This window comes from Castor canadensis, chromosome 10 (genome assembly GCF_047511655.1).
Source record: "Castor canadensis chromosome 10, mCasCan1.hap1v2, whole genome shotgun sequence".
Taxonomy (NCBI): domain Eukaryota; kingdom Metazoa; phylum Chordata; class Mammalia; order Rodentia; family Castoridae; genus Castor; species Castor canadensis.
The window spans coordinates 65141121-65150598 of NC_133395.1; the positions used below are offsets into that span (position 1 = coordinate 65141121).

The 9478-nt window shown below is 40.6% G+C and overlaps 1 pseudogene; it reads right to left on the reverse strand.

The window, feature by feature from the left end:
- Nucleotides 1–8051: 8051 nt before the first annotated feature.
- LOC109688922 (tRNA dimethylallyltransferase pseudogene) lies at nt 8052–9275 on the reverse strand (annotated as a pseudogene).
- Nucleotides 9276–9478: the final 203 nt, after the last annotated feature.

Consider the following 9478-nt stretch of genomic DNA (forward strand, 5'->3'; position numbering starts at 1 on the left):
GCAACAGTAAGTAAATTTAAGATGAAAGAAGAGAAGCAGAATGCAAACTGTTTTGAAAATATTTTAGCATTTGGTGAAAGCACACTGTTTTAAAATGAAAAGCAGAACAGTATTAAGGGAAATTCTGAATAGGAGTCAAGTCTTCAGCTCATTTTTAATGAGCACCATGCAAATTGCTCTTCAGACAAAGCTTACTATTTTAACTTTATGTTTTATTTGATTGAATTTTATGTATTTTGACAGGTTTATTGAAGCAACGTTGACATATAAAAATTATATATGAGGTGTACAATTTGATGTTTTGGTGTACATGCACATTGTGAAATAATCACAGCCCAGCTAATCACCATATTCACCACCTCTACATAGATAACCATTTTTATGTGTATATTTAATTTTTAAAATAATTTTAGACTTACAGAAAAGTTGCAAAAATAATACAGTTCACATCTACCCTCCATCCACCATTCCCTCATATTCACAACTTCCATAACCATCAATAATCAAAATCGGGAAATTAACTTTGACACAATACTATTCATTAAACTACAGACCTTTGAAGCTCACCATTTTTCCCCTAATGTGCTGCTAGCATTCCAGGATATGATCCAAGATCCCACATGTCATTTGTTTCTATGTCTCCTTAAGTTTCCTTCAATCTGTGACAGTTCCGTGGTCGTTCCTTGCCTCTACTGAACTGTTTTGATGAAAACCTGTCAGTGATTTTCTGTTTTTCTCCTGAGTAGATTGAGGTGACAGATTTGGAGGAAAAAGATGGCAAGATGAAATGCTCTCCTCATTCCTTCACCTCGGGGACAGGAGGGCAACAGAATGTTTAGCTTGATCCCTTCCTTAGGGCAGTATTGCTCAGTTTCTTCACCCTAAAACTACTGTTCTCCCTCTGTCATTGATAAGCATCTTGGAGAGACACTTTTGCCCCCTGATTTTCCCATCCACCGGTGGGTCTTGTTGACAACAGTCACTCCTGTGGTGTTCTAATGTGGATTTTTTATCTTCCTATTCCTTCTACATTTATAATCAGAATTCTTCTGTAAGAAAGAGTCAATCCTTATCCCCCACACTAATTCATTCAGTTACTTATGTGTGTCAGTATGGGCTTAGGATATTTATTTTGTTCTATGGGATATAATCTAATAATATTTTGATATAATCTAATATTTATTTTGTTGCTCAAGTTGTTCCAGCTTTAGCCACTGGAATATTTTTCAGGTTGCTTTCTTGTCCCTCAAACATACGTCCATCTCTTTAGGGCACTTCCTAGTTGTCTGGCACCACAGGATGTTCTAGCTCCATCTTATCTCTGCCCTTGCCCTGAAATTAACCACTTCTCCAAGAAGCCACAGTTTCTTTTATTGGATAATAATATTTAGAGACCAAGATGTGGGTGCTAGGTGCAAGCTTATTCTTTGTTGGTTATAAAACTTGTGTGTCAGAAAATTAACCAAAATAGGATCTTGAAACATATTCAGTAATAATTCTGAAACAGAACAGCCAATACTATGCGTTAGCGTTAGGCATGATTTAAAATGTTCTGTTTGTGATTAATATGCCTTAGGCACAAGTGCAGTTTATAGCAATGTTGTAAAAGTACTTTTCCTTTCCACAATGTTCCTTTATTCTTTAGCAGGAATATTAATTTTCTTCTCTTTTTATCCTCACATTCTTCTATCCACGGCAAGCTAACCACATCTTATATTTTAAATAATAGAATGACAAAATGTTCAATTCTACTGATAATCAAAGATACGCATACTTAGCAATGAGATTGTTGTTATCTTATGAAAATATTATCAATTTTTTTGAGACAGGATTTCACTATGTAGCCCAGACTGGCCTCATACTTGACAGCCTCATGCCTTAGCTTCCCAAGTGCTAGAATTACAGGCTATACCACCATACCAGGTTCAACAAATGTTTGAAAGATTGATCATAGTCTGAGAACACAAACCCTTTATCTCACACCAATGGGTAGTATTGATTTGGATGTAAAATGCACATTTTGTCTTAGCAATTTTACTTCTAGAAATTAACCTATCAGATATATAAGTGCAGGGGCTGATGGAGTGTCTCAAGTGGTAGAGCACTGCCTAGCAAGCGTGAGGCCCTGAGTTCAAACTCCAGTGCCACCAAAAAAATAAATAAATAAATAAGTACAAGTACCCAAAAGTGTGTGTGAATGTGCATGTGTGTGTTACTGCATCACTGGTAATGATGAAAAACAAGAGAACTTGTCACCAAGGAAAGGCTGGTTAAATATATTGAAGTCCTGTATCATGAAGCTGGGGGAGAGCCATAGAAGGGTTCCTAGAAGAAGTGATGTTTACACTGTGAATTAAAGGGAATGTAGGAAAGAACTATATGAGTGTGTATTGGGATGAGGAGCAGACATCCAAGAAAAGCTGTAACACCTCAGTGGTACTGAGGCCAGAAAGATGGTGTGTTTAAGATAGAGTAGAGAGAGTGATGGAGTAGCTGAGGAAGAGGCTGGAGAAGGAGGTGGGGATGGACCAGGCAGAGACTTGAATGGCATGTTGTGCTTCATGAGGCAGACATGGGAAAAGCTCTTCAGAGTGTAGCCCACAGGACTTCCATTGTGGACCATAGACTAAGATCCAAGTTCACTTTGACCTCAAGTCACTTGCTTGTTTCAGGCGTTATCATTCCCAAAGACTGTTGTCCCTCCTCTGGACTCCTGAATTCACTGAGCTTTCATTGCATCTGCTATATTGAATTGCACTATCCATTTATGTACCAGTCTCCCTAACTTAAGTGTGGGCTCCCTGCAGCCTACTTATCCTTGAACCTTCATGTCTAGCATAGACCAGTGCTACTACATAGTTGTTGAATGAATTACAGAATTCAATCAACTTTCCCTAGAACTAGGTTCTTAACCTAAGGTCCAGGGTCCCCTGGTGGGAAGAGATCTTGTAAATAAAGTTTGGGGCTGGGGATGTCTGTGAACTTGGATAGGAAAAATATTACTTATTTCCACTCACCTCTAACTACAAATTAATACTTCCTTCCATAATGAATGTATACAACAAAACACAGTCCTATTAGCAGTTCCTATGACTTTGTCACCCAGAGCAGTCACAGTGATTTTGATATCACATTAGAGTTGTTGTAGACAACTCAAAATATAGTTCACACTCATTACTACTTCAAAATTACAGTGATTATTATGCCTACTACTAGAGCTTGTTACTTAATGTGTCAGCAAAAGAACAACTTTTATTGTTGTATCACATTAAAAATATTTTGATAACTGTATCTCAACCTAATTGACTTCTTTTGTAATCCTGTGTTTTTTCTTTTATGCATTGGAGAACATTATTCTGAAGCTAAGAATAGTGCATACATAACTGCAATCTCAGCACTTGAAAGATTGAGGCAATAGGATTGTGGGTTTGAGGCCAACCTGGGCTACATAGCAGGTTCCAGGACAGCCTGGGCCATATAGTGAGACCTGTTCAAAAACAGAAAAAAATGCTGGTGTGGTGGCTCACACCTATAATCCAAGCTACTTGGGAGGCAGAGATCAGGAGGATAATGGTTCAAGGACAGCCCAGGCAAAAAGTTCACAAGACTCCTCAACCAACAACTGAACACAGTGGTACATGCCTATCATCCCAGCTATACAGGAAGCATACATAGGAGGAGCATGGCTCCATCCTGCCCAGGCATAAATGCCAGACCTTATCTCAAAAATAACCAAAGTAAAAAGGGCTGGGAGTGAGGGAGGCATGGTTCAAGTGGTGGAGCATCTGGCTAGCAAGTACAAGGCCCTGAGTTCAAAACCCAGTACTGCCAAAACAACAAAAGAAGAAGGAAAAAAGAAAAGAAAAAAATTGCAATTACTATAAAAGGGAGTCCACAGATTTCTTTAGACTACCAAAAGAGTCTATGGTACAGTTAAGAACCGTGCCCAAGCTGGGTACCTGTAATCCTAGCTACTTGGGAGGCTTAGATTGGGAGGATTTCAGTTTGAGGCCAGCCAGGGCAAATAGTTTGTGAGACCCCATCTCTAAAATAACCAGAGCAAAATGGACTAGAGATGTAGTTCAAACAGTAGAGCATCTGCTTTGCAAGTCTAAATCACTGACTTCAAACTCCACTCCTTCCAAAAAAACCCAAAAGAATAGCAGATAGAACGCAGATATATATAACAGTATCTTTTCCCCCACTCTCCATGATGAAGTGCTGTAATATCTGCAGGTGTCAGGGCCCAACTCTCATTGTGTGTCACCTTTTCCTTTCTCCACCCCTGAACTTAAGTCATTTTGTTCTCTTTCCATGCTCAGTGGAGAATTCTCTTGTACTGCTTTCAATTCTTATTTCCATAAGAACAACTGTCAAGTATGCAGCCTGACCTCCCTCTAAGCCAAACTGCATACTAACAACCACCTATATTTCTTGTGCATTCAATGCCATCTCCAGTTCTCCATCTTTCTCCATGAATCACCTCTTTTTCCTGAAAGCTCTCTTCTCTTACTCTCTCATGAGCAAAACAGCTATCATCTCTTGAGTGCTATCTCTTAAGCTTCTGCTAGTCAGACAAAACCCATTCATTCTCCTCGACCTCTGAGTTTCACAGTGTTAGATGGTCTGTATGGTGATTTTTTTTTAACTACTTTAGTGTGAACAGTGCCCTATGTATGTGTGTATAGATTAATTTTAATCTACACTCTAGGGGCAGTTCACACTTGAAGTGCCCTAATTAGGAACTCACACTCAGGGGTGAATTGCTTAGCATTTGAAGTACACTAATTAGATATTCATTCTCTGGACTTCAGATTCACTATTGATTTACAAATGAAATGATATGAAGTCTGGGATTTGCTTCAGATAATCTAGGAGGAAGGGAAAAGGGCAGAGATATGGACGAAATAAGATTGGCCAGGAATAGTAACTGTTGAAACTGGGTGGTGGGTAATATGGGGGTGGGGGGGTTGCATTAACATTCTCTGTATTTTGTATATCTTTGAAACTTTCCATAAGAAACATTTTTGACAGACTGTCATTATTGTAAACTACACCAGAGTTTCTGTCTAAAGATAACAGATTGAATACATGCCATCTACTTCATTTACTCAAATGACAGTAAAAACTTTTGGAAGCTGGATAGATGATGAGTTAATAATAAGAAAGTCATAGACCATAAAAAAAATGGGACTAGCCTGTTTCATACCACAGAATGCTCCTGCCCCTGCTTTCCCTCTGCAAAGAAAGGGAAGGAAGGGAGGGAGAGAGGCAGGGGGAAGGAATAGAGGGGGTAGGGACGGAGGGAGGGAGGAAGGAAGATCAGTAAAATTGATTATACCAGATTCCCCTGGAAGTGAGAGTAGAAGGATATAGATAAAATAGGAGAGACAGCTACATCCCCTTATCCTATTCTGACCAAAGATTGGAGGTTTGTTCTGGAGAGAAAAACAAAAGATTTGGACTGGAAGATACAGGGGCACTCTTAAGTGGTATTGAATTGGGTTGTAGCTCAGGGGAAGGGCATTTGCCTAGCATGTGCAAGGCTCTGGGTTCAATCCCCAGCACTGGAGAAAAAAAAAACAAAAAGTAAATGCTGCTTATTCTTCCTCAATCAGATTCTGATTTCAGAACGTCCTAGGTGAGCCTTGGAAATCTGAAACTTTCACATGTTTCCTTCCCAGTGTGATGCAGTGATATAGCTGGGAGATCAATGTTTCAATAAACAGCACTGTCAGCTAACAACTAACTTTTAACGTTCATCACTGGTTCTGACATCTATGTTGAAGATACTCTGTGCTGTTTACAAACCCACCATTGAAGAGAGGTGTAAGTAAGTCATCATCCCTAGCAATAGCAGCTTCAGCCTGGAATGAGAGACAGCACACTCAACCAGAAGACACTGCTCATCAAAGGGCAGTACATCTGATTCAGTCACATTAGATATCTTTCACTTGATTATTGATTTCATCTCACATATTTTTATTGAGTGCTTGTATTGTGCTAGGTATTATGTAGATTGAACACTTGACACTCACTCAAATCTCTATATGAATTTGGGGAACATGAATAGATTTTTTGGTGATTTAATTACAAAACAATCTGAATCATAATTTTTATAAGAAGAGAGACATCCAACAGGCTTTGCTTCAGCCTCACCTTTTAGTAAAATAAATGTATTATAAGAGTTTACAGATCATCTCAGAATTACAGAAAAGATTCCTAAGGAGTTTCTCAGGAATTTGAAGGAGCAAATGTAAAGTGAGAGACTGGCCTAGTCTACTTTTATTTTAATTTAGTATGTAAATGTAGTTCTTCTATTAAGAAGAACCATGTGTGGACTTCACTCACACATGACTATGTAGCAGGCACTTTACTTCTTGAACCACACCTTCGGGTATTTTGTTTTTATTATTTTTATTATTATTGTGCTGGATAGAGGTATTGTGGCATTTATAAAGGTTCTTACAATATATCATACTTGAATTCACCCCCTCCACCATTCTCCTTTAGCCCCTTTTCCCCCATTCCTGGAATAGTTTCAGCAGGTATCATTTTTCCATTTACATTCATGTGTTCACAGTATTTGCACTATATTCACCTTCCCACCCTTTTCCCACCTCCTCCTCCATCCTACTGGTACCAACCCCCCACCCAGGACCTGTTCCACCCTCCTGTCCTCTGATTTTGCAAAAGAGAGAAAAAAGAAATGACATTTTTGCTTGTTTAAGATGGCTACACAGGGAGTTTGCTTGTGGCACTTCCATGTATATGTGTATCATGACCCAGTTTGGTTCATCTCTATTTTTCTTCTTCCTACTTGAGTCCTTTTTTTCTGGTTGTTTCACAGGCATTTTCTTATAGCAACAGAAAACAAACTAACACATCATCATCCACTGTTTCTGGGATGGTTGCTAGGTGTTAGTTACAAAAGAAACAAAGACTCACTCAAACTTCTGTAAGAGAAATGGGTTTGTGGCAAGTTCACATGGAGTAGACCTGGATTTCAGGCTGCTCTAGGAGCTGGCTCCTTTGTTTGCATCTTATGGTCTTCATGTTCCTACAGCAGCTGCCCTGGCCTCATCTCCTACCAAATGGCCAACTTGTCTCATCCATATGTATTTAAAGTTGGGTTGAGCCTGGCTGGCTTAGTAATGACCATAGTTGCTATTGACTAGAGCTAGCAGGTCACTCTTGTTCATGGTTGACCCTGTCCCACACAGTCTAGGGCAGCTACCCTGAGGCAGGGGCTGTGGGCATGTCAGTTTCACCTAGAAGGGGAATGGGGTGTGGAAAGCCCTGGATCTCCCAGGCAGACATTAACTCTAAGATACATCTTTTAGGACTGAAGTTGAGTCATGGTACTTTGTCATCCATTATTTGTTCCTCAAGTCGCTGGGTTTTTCTACCCTTCACCTATGGTCATGGTTTCCAACTAGCAACACTCAAGCTATGATGCTCCTTGGTCCACAAATCACCACCAAGATAGGAGAATGAAGAGTAGATCCATGCCAGGAGTGACAGTGCACATATGTCAAACCTGCACTCAGGAAGCTGAGGCAAGAGGATTGTTACTTTGAGGCCGGCCTAGACTACATAGTGAGACCCTGTTTCAAAAAAACAAAACAAAAAAAAGCCACTAGTTTACTTTTTTTCTCCTTGCAAACATTTTGTTTAACTTTTAATAAAATATAGATTTCTACCTTATTAGAAAGATAGCAGTGATAGCAATTATCACAGAAGAGCAGCTCAATAGACTTCAAAATCTTTAGTCTTCAACTCTTAGGTCATAACTACCTGGGCCTGATTCCCTCCTTCTCTGTAGAATTCCAAGAACTGATCTGGCTCACTTAATCTTCTCAGTGAGACTGGTCTTTCCTGCTGTTCCCTCAAATCCAGAACTCCTGAACTTGTGGTTCACAATACTTCAGTCATCTCCTTTGCAAAGGCCATTGGACATGTGTCTTAAATGCTGGATGTCAGCTCTTCACGCTGCCCTGGGAATTCCTCTCCTTAAGTTCTGTGTCACAGTCAGGAAATAGGCTGGCTTTCTATGGTATTGAAAAAGCCAGTACCAATCTTCTTTCCTTTGATTGGTGCAAATGGGACTTTGATTTTATATGTGCTGTCCATGTGAGGTCCCCAGTGATGATTTGATCACAGAGGAGTCACACGCATGGCAGCAAATCTCATCAGTTTCATAGTGTAGCACCTTTCTTGGAGTGGTGGCAGGTTTGTGGCCTTGGATGAAACTTTGCACAGTATGGAGAGGAGGTTGGAAAAGAGATTCCTTCCACTTGAAGACAAGTGTGAAGATCAGACAAGTGTAAGCTATGGGCGGAGCCAGTGCAGGTGGGAGCAGGAGGAGGAAAGGCAAGGAAAGCATTTCTGCTTCCAGACTTAACTCTGTTACTTGTTTCAGAGTTTCCATACTTTTCTTTAGGAGCTCATTCCTAGGCTTGGTGACCAGGTATTTGTGAAATTCCTTGAAGCCAAGTGATTACAAAATAACCTGTTCGTACTCCTGCCTATTTTTGGAAATACTTTTGTGGTTATAGCATCTGTGGAAATCTTAGTTCCTCCAAGAGCCCAACAGCTTGGATGAGTGTTAGCCAAGCACTCATCTGGTCAACATGAAGCCAGAGGATGCAGTGGTTAGGGAACTCCAGAGCACCTCCACAGGGACCACCATCTTCTACATGTTGACCATGAAGAAACTCACCAGGAGAGATTCTTATTTCTCCAACACTGGTGAGCTCCTGGCCACTTTGCTCTTGTCATGTGGATGCAGCTTGGTGGCATATCTGGATCCACCTAGCTTAGTGTTTGGAAAGAACATGGCTGTCTTCCTTTTCAAGCTCTACTTTCTAGTCAACCATTTTCTCAGTGCCCATCTTCCAGTGCTTGGTATTAACAAGAACTTTCCAGAGCAGAGACTCAGTGTCATAACTGGTTCCTTCCAAGGCAACAGGAATTTTGTCTTGAGCAAATGTGTCTTGGATGAGAGCAGTTGCTTTGTTCCTGAAGCCTGCCACCATGTAACTGGTCACAGAGGATCCACAAAGCTAATCACGTGATGCTGGAAGGACCTCTGCTCTTGAGGAGAGGCCTTGTTGGTAATGATGTCTAGCCCTTCACAGTCCTGCATGGATTTAGCACTGACGATCTCACCAGAGCTGCTGGCCGAGCTGCAGTGCCAGGAACAACTTGGCAGTGGTTCCAAAAATCACTACAACAACACGTGTCTGTTGCAGGACCTGGAGCCCAGGGCCCATCTTGAAGACATGTTCTACTTTTTTTGGTTTTTTTTTTTTTTTGGAGGTACTGGGGTTTGAACCCAGGGCCTTGCTAGGCTTGTTAGGCAGATGCTCTACCACTTGAGCCACTCCATCTGTCCTGTATTGGGTTGGGTATTTTCCAGATAGGCTGAGCTGGTCTTGAACTGCAGTCCTCCTGATCTCTGCCTCCTGAGTAGATA